Source organism: Mus caroli, unplaced genomic scaffold (assembly GCF_978045245.1).
Source record: "Mus caroli unplaced genomic scaffold, Mus_caroli_1 scaffold_15, whole genome shotgun sequence".
Lineage (NCBI taxonomy): Eukaryota > Metazoa > Chordata > Mammalia > Rodentia > Muridae > Mus > Mus caroli.
Genome location: NW_028227270.1, coordinates 22,689,875 through 22,700,741, shown reverse-complemented (window position 1 = coordinate 22,700,741; position 10,867 = coordinate 22,689,875). Strand labels below are relative to the sequence as shown.

The 10,867-nt window shown below is 44.2% G+C and overlaps 1 pseudogene; it reads left to right on the top strand.

The window, feature by feature from the left end:
* The first annotated feature begins 832 nt into the window (after positions 1–832).
* Positions 833–2,404, top strand: LOC110308253 (calponin-3 pseudogene; annotated as a pseudogene).
* The last annotated feature ends 8,463 nt before the right edge of the window (positions 2,405–10,867 follow it).

The following is a 10,867-nucleotide window of genomic DNA, read 5'->3' as shown; positions in this document are numbered from 1 at the left end:
TTAATTCAATATTTTACCTGAGCTTCCACACAATATCCCACTTGCTTTGAGAATTTGACTTTCTGGGTGGGTCTCATGGTCAAGGTTGACTTTCTAAGACTATGCTTGCACAGTCAGTCAGTTACTGTGCTGATAATGGCTTGAGAGACACAAGAGGGCAACCAAACCTCAACAAGACCATCCATGAGATTAGCTAGAGTAACCCACCAGTGCTCAGGAGAGCCTCTGTGTTTATTGGGGCTGAGCTCATTCCTGGGATGAGGGATGATGAAATTAATTCAGGAGACTTGGTCTGGGAAAAATCCTGGCACACAGCTAAGCACGCATATAAACACTGAGTTCTATCCCCAGCCTAAGAGAAGTTTGGGTCATGCCCCTGGAACAACACCTAAGTCAAGAGGCCATCTGAGTCCCTCTTCCCACTTAGAACAGTATGCTATCTCACTGTTGGGCCTGGACCATGCTGGGCCCTGGAGGGGAGGGGAGTACCTCATAGACAACAGGGCTGTGAGGGCTAATAGCTCAGAGCCTGGCTCAGCCTCCAGAGTCCTTAAATGTTCTTCAGACAGCAGAACAAATCTCAGAATCCCTCTCATGCTAATCTTCAATGTTCTTTCAACCTCAGGTTAAGACAATGGTCGACGGTGCGGAGCCGCGGAGCGGGCAGCGAGCAGAGCAGCAGGGCAGCCGGTCCCAGTTCAGAGCGACTCTGAGACTCCGCGGGACTCGAGTCCTAGCAAACCTCGAAGCATCATCCGCATCCGTCTGCGGCGTTCGGGCTTCTCCGCGCAGGAGAGCGAGCTCGTGCATTACTTCCAGTCGTTCAAACAGCCATGACCCACTTCAACAAGGGCCCTTCCTACGGGCTCTCTGCCGAAGTTAAGAACAAGATCTCATCCAAGTATGACCAGCAGGCCAAGGAAGATCTGCGCAACTGAATAGAAGAGGTGGCAGACAGGGGCATTGGCACCAACTTCCAGCTGGGGCTGAAGGACGGCATCATCCTGTGCGAACTCATAAACAAGCTACAGCCAGGCTCTGTGAAGAAAGTCAACGAATCCTCACTAAATTGGCCGCAGTTGGAGAATATCGGCAACTTCATTAAAGCTATCCAGGCTTACGGTATGAAGCCCCATGATATATTTGAAGCAAACGAACTCTTTGAGAATGGCAACATGAACCAGGTTCAGACAAGGCTGGTGGCTCTAGCAGGTCTGGCGAAAACAAAAGGATTCCATACAACCATTGACATTGGTGTTAAGTATGCAGAAAAACAAACAAACAAGACGTTTTGATGAAGGCAAATTAAAGGCTGGCCAGAGTGTAATTGGTTTACAGATGGGTACCAACAAATGTGCCAGCCAGGCGGGCATGACAGCCTATGGGACTCAGAGGCATCTTTATGATCCCAAGATGCAGACGGACAAACCCTTTGACCAGACCACGATTAGCGTGCACATGGGCACCAACAAAGGAGCCAGCCAGGCTGGGATGTTAGCACCGGGTACCAAAAGAGACATCTATGACTAGAAGCTGACATTACAGCCAGTGGACAACTCGACCATTTCTCTACAGATGGGCACCAACAAAATTGCTTCCCAGAAAGGAATGAGTGTGTATGGGCTTGGGTGGCAAGTGTATGACCCCAAATACTGTGCCGCACCCACAGAACCTGTCATTCACAACGGAAGCCAGGGCATGGGCACCAATGGGTCGGAAATCAGTGATAGCGATTATCAGGCAGAATACCCCGATGAATATCATGGCAAGCACCCAGATGACTACCCTCGAGAGTACCAGTATGGCGATGACCAGGGCTTTGATTACTAGAGTCACACACAGGAACGCAGTATTTAATCCATTGTTTTATCCAGTGAGACCCAAGCTAGCCTTGAATAATACTTCTCTCGTCTTCCTGAAACACTATTATGCTTGTTGTATCTTTAAAGTATGCCTTACATACATTCCTTTCTCCTTTTCCTGCCTCCTCCCTAAATAGCTGCCTTCTAGTACTGTAGCAAGGGAGCCCTACTGCATAGCCAGTCCGTACCGTGGAAAGGGTGGAACGATTCTCCAGGACAGCCCCCTCTTTCGTTGAAGATCTATGCATTTTTTTACACTTACACATAAACTGGTATTTTCGAACAATAGGAAACTATTTTTTCTCTTTTTTACAGTTTTAGTACGTATCTGGCTTGTACGTGGAAGACTAAAAAGTTGATTTGCTAAATGTGGTCTTTGCCAACTAAAATCTGAGATGCAGCTTTAGACCCTGACACATGGATGTTTTTCTGCAGTCTTGTCTGCTAAGTTTTAAATAAAGTCATGATCAGTGGGGGGGAAAAAAAAGACAATGGTTGACATGGGAATAAAAACCAATCTTTAAAATGCCTAAGAAATAGCCCCACAGACCATATAAGCCTGGGTCCTAGGGCTGGAGAGAGATGGCTCAGCAGTTACAAGCATTTCTTCTTACAAAAGGCCTGTGTTCAGTTCCCAGCACCCACATGGTGGTTCACAGCCTTCTGTAACTTCAGTTCCAGAGGATCCGATGCCCTCTTCTGACCTCTGCAGACACCAGTCACACGTGTGGTGCACAAGCGTTCGTGCAGGAGAAAAACTCACTCATAGAGGAGCCGGAGGAGGAGGGAATCTAATGTGAAAATAGCCAGGCCGTGTGTGGTTGGTCTGAGCATATTTGCACATTTAAGGGAAACGGTGCAACTGGGCTCTATGAGTGTGGCTTAGAGAATAAAATGATGGTGGCTTAAACAAGATTGACTGAATAAACAAGCTTGCATTTCTTTAACTTATCAGAGACCCGAAGTAGGCAATCGGGCTGAATCAATATTATTAAGGTAAAGGCCTTTTATTTGTCTTCCGTTTGTGGCTTAGCAATACTCACTTGGCTACAAGTGGCTACTGGGGACCCTGTAATCACATATAAGCCCATATTCTTTGGCAAAGGCAAAATTTCCCAGCCCTTTAGGTAGACATTCAAGAAGCCTTGTCCACAAATTTTACTTTGTATATGAAGATGCCAGAACTAATGTGAAGAGCCAAGTATAGCTGCAAAGGTATTTGGAAAATGTAGTCTGTCTGTCTGTCTGTCTGTCTTTCTGAGACAGGGTTTCTCTGTGTAGCCATGGCTGTCCTGGAACTCACTCTGTAACCAGGTTGGCCTCGAACTCAGAGATCCACCTGCCTCTGCCTCCCAAGGGCTGGGATTAAAGGCGTGCACCACCACCATCCAGGAGGAAATGTTGTCTTTAAACTGGCATATTCTCACCCCTCTCCCATAGTCTTTTGATCTTAGAAATATTTCAACCTTTAAAAGGTATTGAGGCCTTTTACTGTCAGGTGGCTTTACTTGTGAGTAATAACCTTTTATTATTTACCATATCAGAGCTTAAAACAAAACAAAATATAGTAGTTATTTTTAAAATAAAAATTTATTTAATGTTTGGCTTATCAGGAGTCAAAGACCCTTACATCTCCTCTGCCTTTAATCTGTCTCGATGCTGTAATGGCTAAATTATATTAATAAACTCAGACCTCTTGTGGATATTTAGTTGGAAAACAGGGAAGTGGGGATTTTTTCCAATAATTTATTTTTTATTCACTTTTACATCTCAACCACAGTCCCCTCCCCCTCTCCTTCCTGTTCCAGGCTTACAAATTCCCCCCCCCCATCCCCCCCTCTTCTCCTCAGAGAAGGGGAGCCCCCCCTTGGGTACTACCCCACCCTGGAACATTGAGTCCTAAATCTGCAGCTTGGTCTTCATGTGAGTCCCCTAACAAGTGTAGCAGGAGCTGTCCCTGCCTCTGTTTTCTGCTACTGTATCTCCTTCCCACTACCCAGACTGCCTGGTTGGGCCTCAGCAGGAAGTGGTTTTTTTAAAAAGCTTTTTCATAGCTGAGTGGTGGTGACATATGCCTTTGTTCCAACACTCCAGAGGCAGAGACTGGTGGGTTTACTGAGTTCAAGGCCAGCCTGGTCTAGGACATCCAAAGCTACCTTTTAAGATAACATGGAACTTTTTCTTATTATTATTTTTTAATTTGACACCAAAATTCTGGCGCTTTAAAATGCACTTACATGGAGCAGTGGTGGCGCACGCCTTTAATCCCAGCACTTGGGAGGCAGAGGCAGGTGGATTTCTGAGTTTGAGGCTAGCCTGGTCTACAGAGTGAGTTCCAGGACAGCCAGGGCTACACAGAGAAACCCTGTCTCCAAAAACAAAAACAAAAAAGCACTTACATTAAAATGCACTTACACCTTGCATTGGTATTCTCCCCCCCCCCCCCCACACACACACACAATGTCATGCCTCAGTCATATGGAAAATATTTGTACTTCAAGCTGTGCAGATCTTTTGAATCCTGATGCTGTTAGGTTACAGGCGAGTCCACTAGGCTCCTACCACGGACCTAGCGACAGCTTCCACAATCCTCTGCCATTGCCAGGAGAACCAGGTGTGGGCTGCATGAAGAAGGCTTGCCCTCCATCCCAGCCCGCTCACTCTCTGTTCCCACAGTTTTACCTCTCCCTCCATTCCCACACTCTGTCCTGCCCTCTTTCCCCTTCTCTCCCCCTCCTCTCCCTCTCCCTGTTCCCACGTTTTCTCCTGTTTCCACATTTTCTGACTCCCTCTTTCTGTCCTCTGTACCCTCCCCTTCTCTGCCATCATGGTCCTGCCCCACTCTGCCTGGCTTTCCACATGTCCTCTTCCCCTTCCCCAGCTCCTCAATCCTCTCCCTTCCTTCAATAAACTCCCTTATACCAGATCTGTTGCGCGGTGTAATCTCTCAGGGGGACACCTTGGCGCGGGCCTGCCAGGTACCCCCTCACTCCACTCCATTTTGGAGCATTGGTGCTTGTGGGAAGCCACATGTGCCGTTGCAGGGTGGCGCAGGCTTCTGCTGGCCACCACGCATAAGTTTGGGCAAACAACCAATGCGTACTTATGCAGTAAAGTTTTTCCGCCAAAACACAGGCTGGGCCGGGCATGATAATGAGGCTCTGCAAAGTACTAAGAGAGTTAACCAATCAGATGAGAGACATGCAAATGAGGTATGATAATGAGGCACTGAGAGGATAACCAATCAGATGTGAGACATGCAAATGAGGTATGTTAATGAGGTTTTGTGAGGTACTGAGAGAGAATATCCAATCAGATGAGGAACATGCAAATGAAGTAGAATGCACAACCAATCCGGGTGTGAGACACGCCTCTCCTAGGCCTATATAAGCAGCACCAGTTCTGGGCTTGGGGTCTCTTCGCCTCTGCAATCAAGCTCTCCCAATAAACGTGTGCAGAAGGATCCTGTCGTTCTTGCTGGCGAGTTGGATGCACAAAAGGTGCTGAGACTCAGTAGGCTCCCCTGGTGCTTGTGCTCCTCAGGGGTCTAAGTCACACACCAGGACTCTATTCCCCCAGCACACCGCCACCTGCAACAAATCTGTGTTCCGTTCCGGCTCACTGGTAGCTCAGTACCCATCCATTAGCAACAACCGCGTGTAAACATTTCCCTGACTCTGAAGAAGTGACCTTTCAATGTCTGTCACTCCTCTGTTACTCTTGGAGGCAGAGGTACACCCGCCCATGCCTTTAAGGCTGAGGTGCACGCTTGTCGCCCGTCCCATCTCTCCATCCTTAGAGCTGAAACCCTGCCCACCATCCTCAGAGCTGGCCTTTCCTTAGGCCCTCTTGGGCTATTGCTCCCCTCTGGCCCTCTTCTACCACCTCCACTTTAGAGCTGCCTGTACACACCACAGCTCCTCCATTCCCTCATGGCTTTCCTGACTCTGTTCTTCGATCCTTTCCTGTAGAGGAGACGGTACTATGTTCTCCTCAGTGTTCTTCCTCGCCTCCTGGACTCTGTGATACCAGGCGCTAAGTCTCCTGTCTTGACCAGGCTAAGTCACTGACCCTGGTTGAATGTGGTGATGACCCACTGGACAGCTTTGTCCTGGTTTGGTCCTCCTTGAGTCCTGAGGACACCGGTGACTTGCAGGCTGCTGTGACATTTTCCTTTCTCTCATCCATGGGTCGGTGTCCATATCCTCTCATTCCCTCTTGCGATCCCTCTTGGAAAACCTCCAGCATCTACACCTGAAGTCTGATCCAAAGGGCACTAGATTTATTCACCCTTCTAATCAGATCTCTAATATTATTTGGGGCCTTAACAAATACTATGATCAATGAGGAGATGGAAAGGGATTCCCTATTTCTCATCTCTCCAATCCCTGTCTCTTTCTGTTTCTTCCTGTCTGGTTCTTCCCTTGCTGCTTAAACATCTTGTCTGTAAATTGCAACAGGACAGAGCCAGGTGGGGAACAGGGACTATAACACTCATATACACAGACTTTCCATTGCAGCAGCTGCTCTCAAATCCACTCTATATAAGGATCATTTGTGTGTGAATTTTATTCCAAAATTCTAGCTAGAGTCCAAGTCCTTCACGTAGCTATGGCTTTCAGTCTCCCCACATGGTCCTGTGTGCCCCTCCCCTCCTGCAGCTGGCCTGCACTAAGCCAAGGGTGTTCCTCTCTCTCTCTCTCTCTCTCTCTCTCTCTCTCTCTCTCTCTCTCCCTCCCCCTCCCTTCAGGAGCTCATATTTTATTATAAATTGACACATCTGATTTCCAGATTCTCACTGGCATAGACAAGTGACTCCTAAATATCTTATCTAAATTTGCTCTGCTCTGCGCTCCCTTGATCTCTTAAATCTGAGACTCTACTTTCCCAGTCTTAAAAAATTTTTTATCTCTGATTTCTTTGCTCTCTATTCTTCACAAAAAAAAAAAAATCTTAAGACTATGCTGTAAACTCTTACCTAAGGATTTATAATTTGCTCACTGGATATAGTTTAAAATATATATAATCTCCAACAATGTTTTGCTTTAAACTTATATAATAAAAGAGTTACAATTAAGATCTATACAGAAATTTGTATGTGATTCAACTCTTAGCATATGTGTATATGTATGTATAGTGTGTATGTATGTATATATGTAACTGTGTATATATGTGCATGTAACTTGAAAGCAACTCTCATTTAAATATATATGTATATATATATATATATATATATATATAAAACAAATGATTTTGAATAGCAACCATGTCAACCACATGTGATCTTACCATCTTAAGATGATCACGTGGTATAAAGCAACGATTATAAAACTTCTTGGTTCTACTGAGCCCTTAGTTTATTATTATTGTACCTCCTCTTAGACTAAGAAACCAACAAATTTCAAATATTTTAAATTAGTGTGGATTTTACATGATGATAGAAATTCAAAGTTATGTTTTTACAACATACTTTGTATGTGATTTAACCCTTACTTAAAATATTCTTTATATAATTATAAAAATTCAAGGTTAAAAAGTACCTTTTCATATTAACAAAATCTAATTTAAAATGTGTGTCTAACTATTCATGTCTTTGCTTGTACGTGGGCACTGCATGCTTTTTTCTCACTGGTCTTGAATGCATGGATAAATGCTGGTTGTTTTCTTTTTTCTCCTGCCACCAGCCATCTCAATTCACATCTTAGTTCTCTGGCCACTCAATCTAATATAATAGGGATTCAAATATTATTTAAATATGGATAATATTAAAATTGTTTTATAGTGTTCTACCTTATTGCCAGCTCTGAAAATGGGTACAGGGTTGAAAACAGGATTGCTGACTTATAAGTTATTGAATATGGTTAAAACTCATAACAGTTTGTGCTTAGATAATCTTAAGCCATGTGATGTGATTCCATTCTGGGATGTTAACAACACATGGCTTGTTGCCATCTTGACTATGGGATAAAGAAGGTGGAGCCATGGCTTCACCACCATCTTGACTAAGAGCAGCAACAGGTGACATGAGCTGACCAAGTAAACAGGGTCTCCAAAGATACTTTAAATTGGGATACGTTAATTTTTAGAGACTGTTGCTTTGTGTTTTCACTCTTTAAAAGGTGCTTTATTTTAATAAGGTGCTTTATTTTAATATTACAAAAACACAATCAGGAGATTTCAAACTTCTTTTAAAATTTTTGGAGGTTTACCACATTAAAAAGGATAAAAATCACTGCCTTAAAATATGTTTAGCCTCGGTTTTGCTAACGTAATTAAGCTATAATATAGCTTCAGACAAAGGACTCCACACTAACCACTGAGCAAGACAGCCCAAATGCCTTACTGCATTGCTAGGGCCCAGCCAGAACTGTGGACAAACAGGACACACCGAGAGTTAATTGCCCCATGCTGTTTAAGGCACAGTGAGATCGATCGGTCTCTCCATGTTCTTCCTCCACGGAAAAGCCTCTCATCTTCTGGACCTGAGGACCAAGGACTGCCTCTGTCCATGGTGACACGGAGACCACAGAGCCTGGGACAACTGTCTAGGAAATGAACTATGGACGAGTTAGATGAGAATTTGTCCTTCTCAGGTCTCTGATCATATTGACAGGCTAAGCTGACTACAGCTTGACAGCTAGAGAACACCAGGTAACTAGCTCCTTACCTCAAGGTAATCCACCACAGTGTTAGATCACTAGTCAATTCGTTATCTGGTTAAAACTACTAGGTCTCTTATTTAAACCTTGCTCACAGGCTTCCTGTTAAACGATAAACAGGTTTCAGATGTAACTTTTTATTAGTCCTTTATCTAAAGGAACTCACTTTACATTCGAGGCTCCTGGTAATCAACCACCTGTGTCTTGTAGTAACCAATCGGAGAGGAAAAAGATGGAACATTTTTGTGAGGCCTGGGGATACAGAACCTTACGTTATGAGGATCTAAGAAGGTGTTTTTAAGGTTGGCAAATGCACGTGAAATCATAAAGCACGATAAAAAATGATTTAAGATATGTTTAAAAAAAGAAAAGAAAAGAAAGAGAAAACTGCTCCAGATTTCTTCCCCTCGCTGTGTTACTGTCATACTAGGACTTCAAAAGTCCAGAGCCTGAACACTGATGAATGAAATTCTCTAAATTATTAGTCTAACTCTGGCAAAGCCTTCCACTTTCATAGCCACTAATTGGAGATTTTAAATTTCCTTTATTTGTCTACTAAGTGTAGGCTTAAAAGTATTTCTCATTGTGCTAAATTTATACACATCCTGCCTTCTGGGGAGAGGGAAGAAGCCCCTCTTTCACGGCCTGGAGTCGAACTGAAAACCAAGAGCAAGTGAGCATTTGCCCCTTCTACTCCACAGAAGGTTTCTATCTTCCCTGAGCGCGCCTTAAAGAGTGTTCATGCTTTTAATTCAAATGTGTTTTTTTTTTTTTTTTTTTTTTTTTTTTTGGTTTTTCGAGACAGGGTTTCTCTGTATAGCCCTGGCTGTCCTGAAACTCACTTTGTAGACCAGGCTGGCCTCGAACTCAGAAATCTGCCTGCCTCTGCCTCCCTCCCGAGTGCTAGGAATAAAGGCGTGTGCCGGGAATAAAGGCGTGTGCCACCGAGTGTGGCCCGGGGTGTGGCACTATTAGGAGGTATGGCCTTGTTGGAGGAACTATATGGGTGTGGGCTTTAAGTCCCTTATCCTAGCTGCCTGGAAGTCAGTCTTTTCCTAGAGGCCTTCAGATGAAGGTGCAGAACTCTCAGCTCTTTCTGCACCATGCCTGCCTGGACACTGTCAAGCTCCCACCTTGATGATAATGGACCGAACCTCTGAACCTGTAAGCCAGTCCCAATTAAATGCTGTCCTTATAAAAGTTGCTGTGATCCCAGTGTCTGTTCACAGCAGTGAAATCCTAAGACAAACTGTTTCCCAAGTCTCTACTATGACACAAAGACACGAGTCTACTGCCTTTTTGTACACGTGGTTTTCAGTACAGATAATGAACAATGGCGAAGCTAACATATCTTCTTGTAAACTTAAAAAGATTCTTGTAAGCGTCAGGGATTCACTCAACTTCACCTCTCATGGGTCAAATGGACTCCAGATAAGTGCTCCTGTCAATCAACAGCCTGTTTCCCACCTATTGCCTATTGCAGAGAGTGGGATTCCTCCCCTATTCCCTTGTTTTGGGACTCCTCTCCTCCCAATTACCGAGACCATAGGATGGAGATTTTATATATACATATATGTATATATATATATATATATATATATATATATATATATATGTCTTAGTCAGGGTTTCTATTCCTGCACAAACATCATGACCAAGAAGCAAGTTGGGGAAGAAAGGGTTTATTCGGCTTACACTTCCATATTGCTGTTCATCACCAAAAGAAGTCAGGACTGGAACTCGAGCAGGTCAGAAAGCAGGAGCTGATGCAGAAGGCCATTGAGGAATGTTCTTTATTGGCTTGCCTCCTCTGGCTTGCTCAGCCTGCTCTCTTATAGAACCCAAGACTACCAGCCCAGAGATGGTCCCACCCACAAGGGGCCTTTCCCCCTTGATCACTAATTGAGAAAATGCCTTACAGTTGGATCTCATGGAGGCATTTCCTCAACTGAAGCTCCTATCTCTGTGATAACTCCAGCTGTGTCAAGTTGACACAAAATTAGCCAGTACAATTGACCCCTTGTCAACTTGACACACAAACACATCACTAGTAAGCCTCAACCCTTACATTTTTACTCATCCCCAAGATCTAAATAACTTTAAAAGCCCCACAGTCTTTACATATTCTTAAAATTTCAATCTCTTTAAAATATCCATCTCTTTTAAAATTCAAAGTCTTTTTACAATTAAAAGTCTCTTAACTGTGGGCTCCACTAAAACAGTTTCTTCCTTCAAGAGGGAAAATATCAGGGCACAGTCACAATCAAAAGCAAAAATCAATCTCCAACCGTCCAATGTCTGGGATCCAACTCACGACCTTCTGGGCTCCTCCAAGGGCTTGGGTCA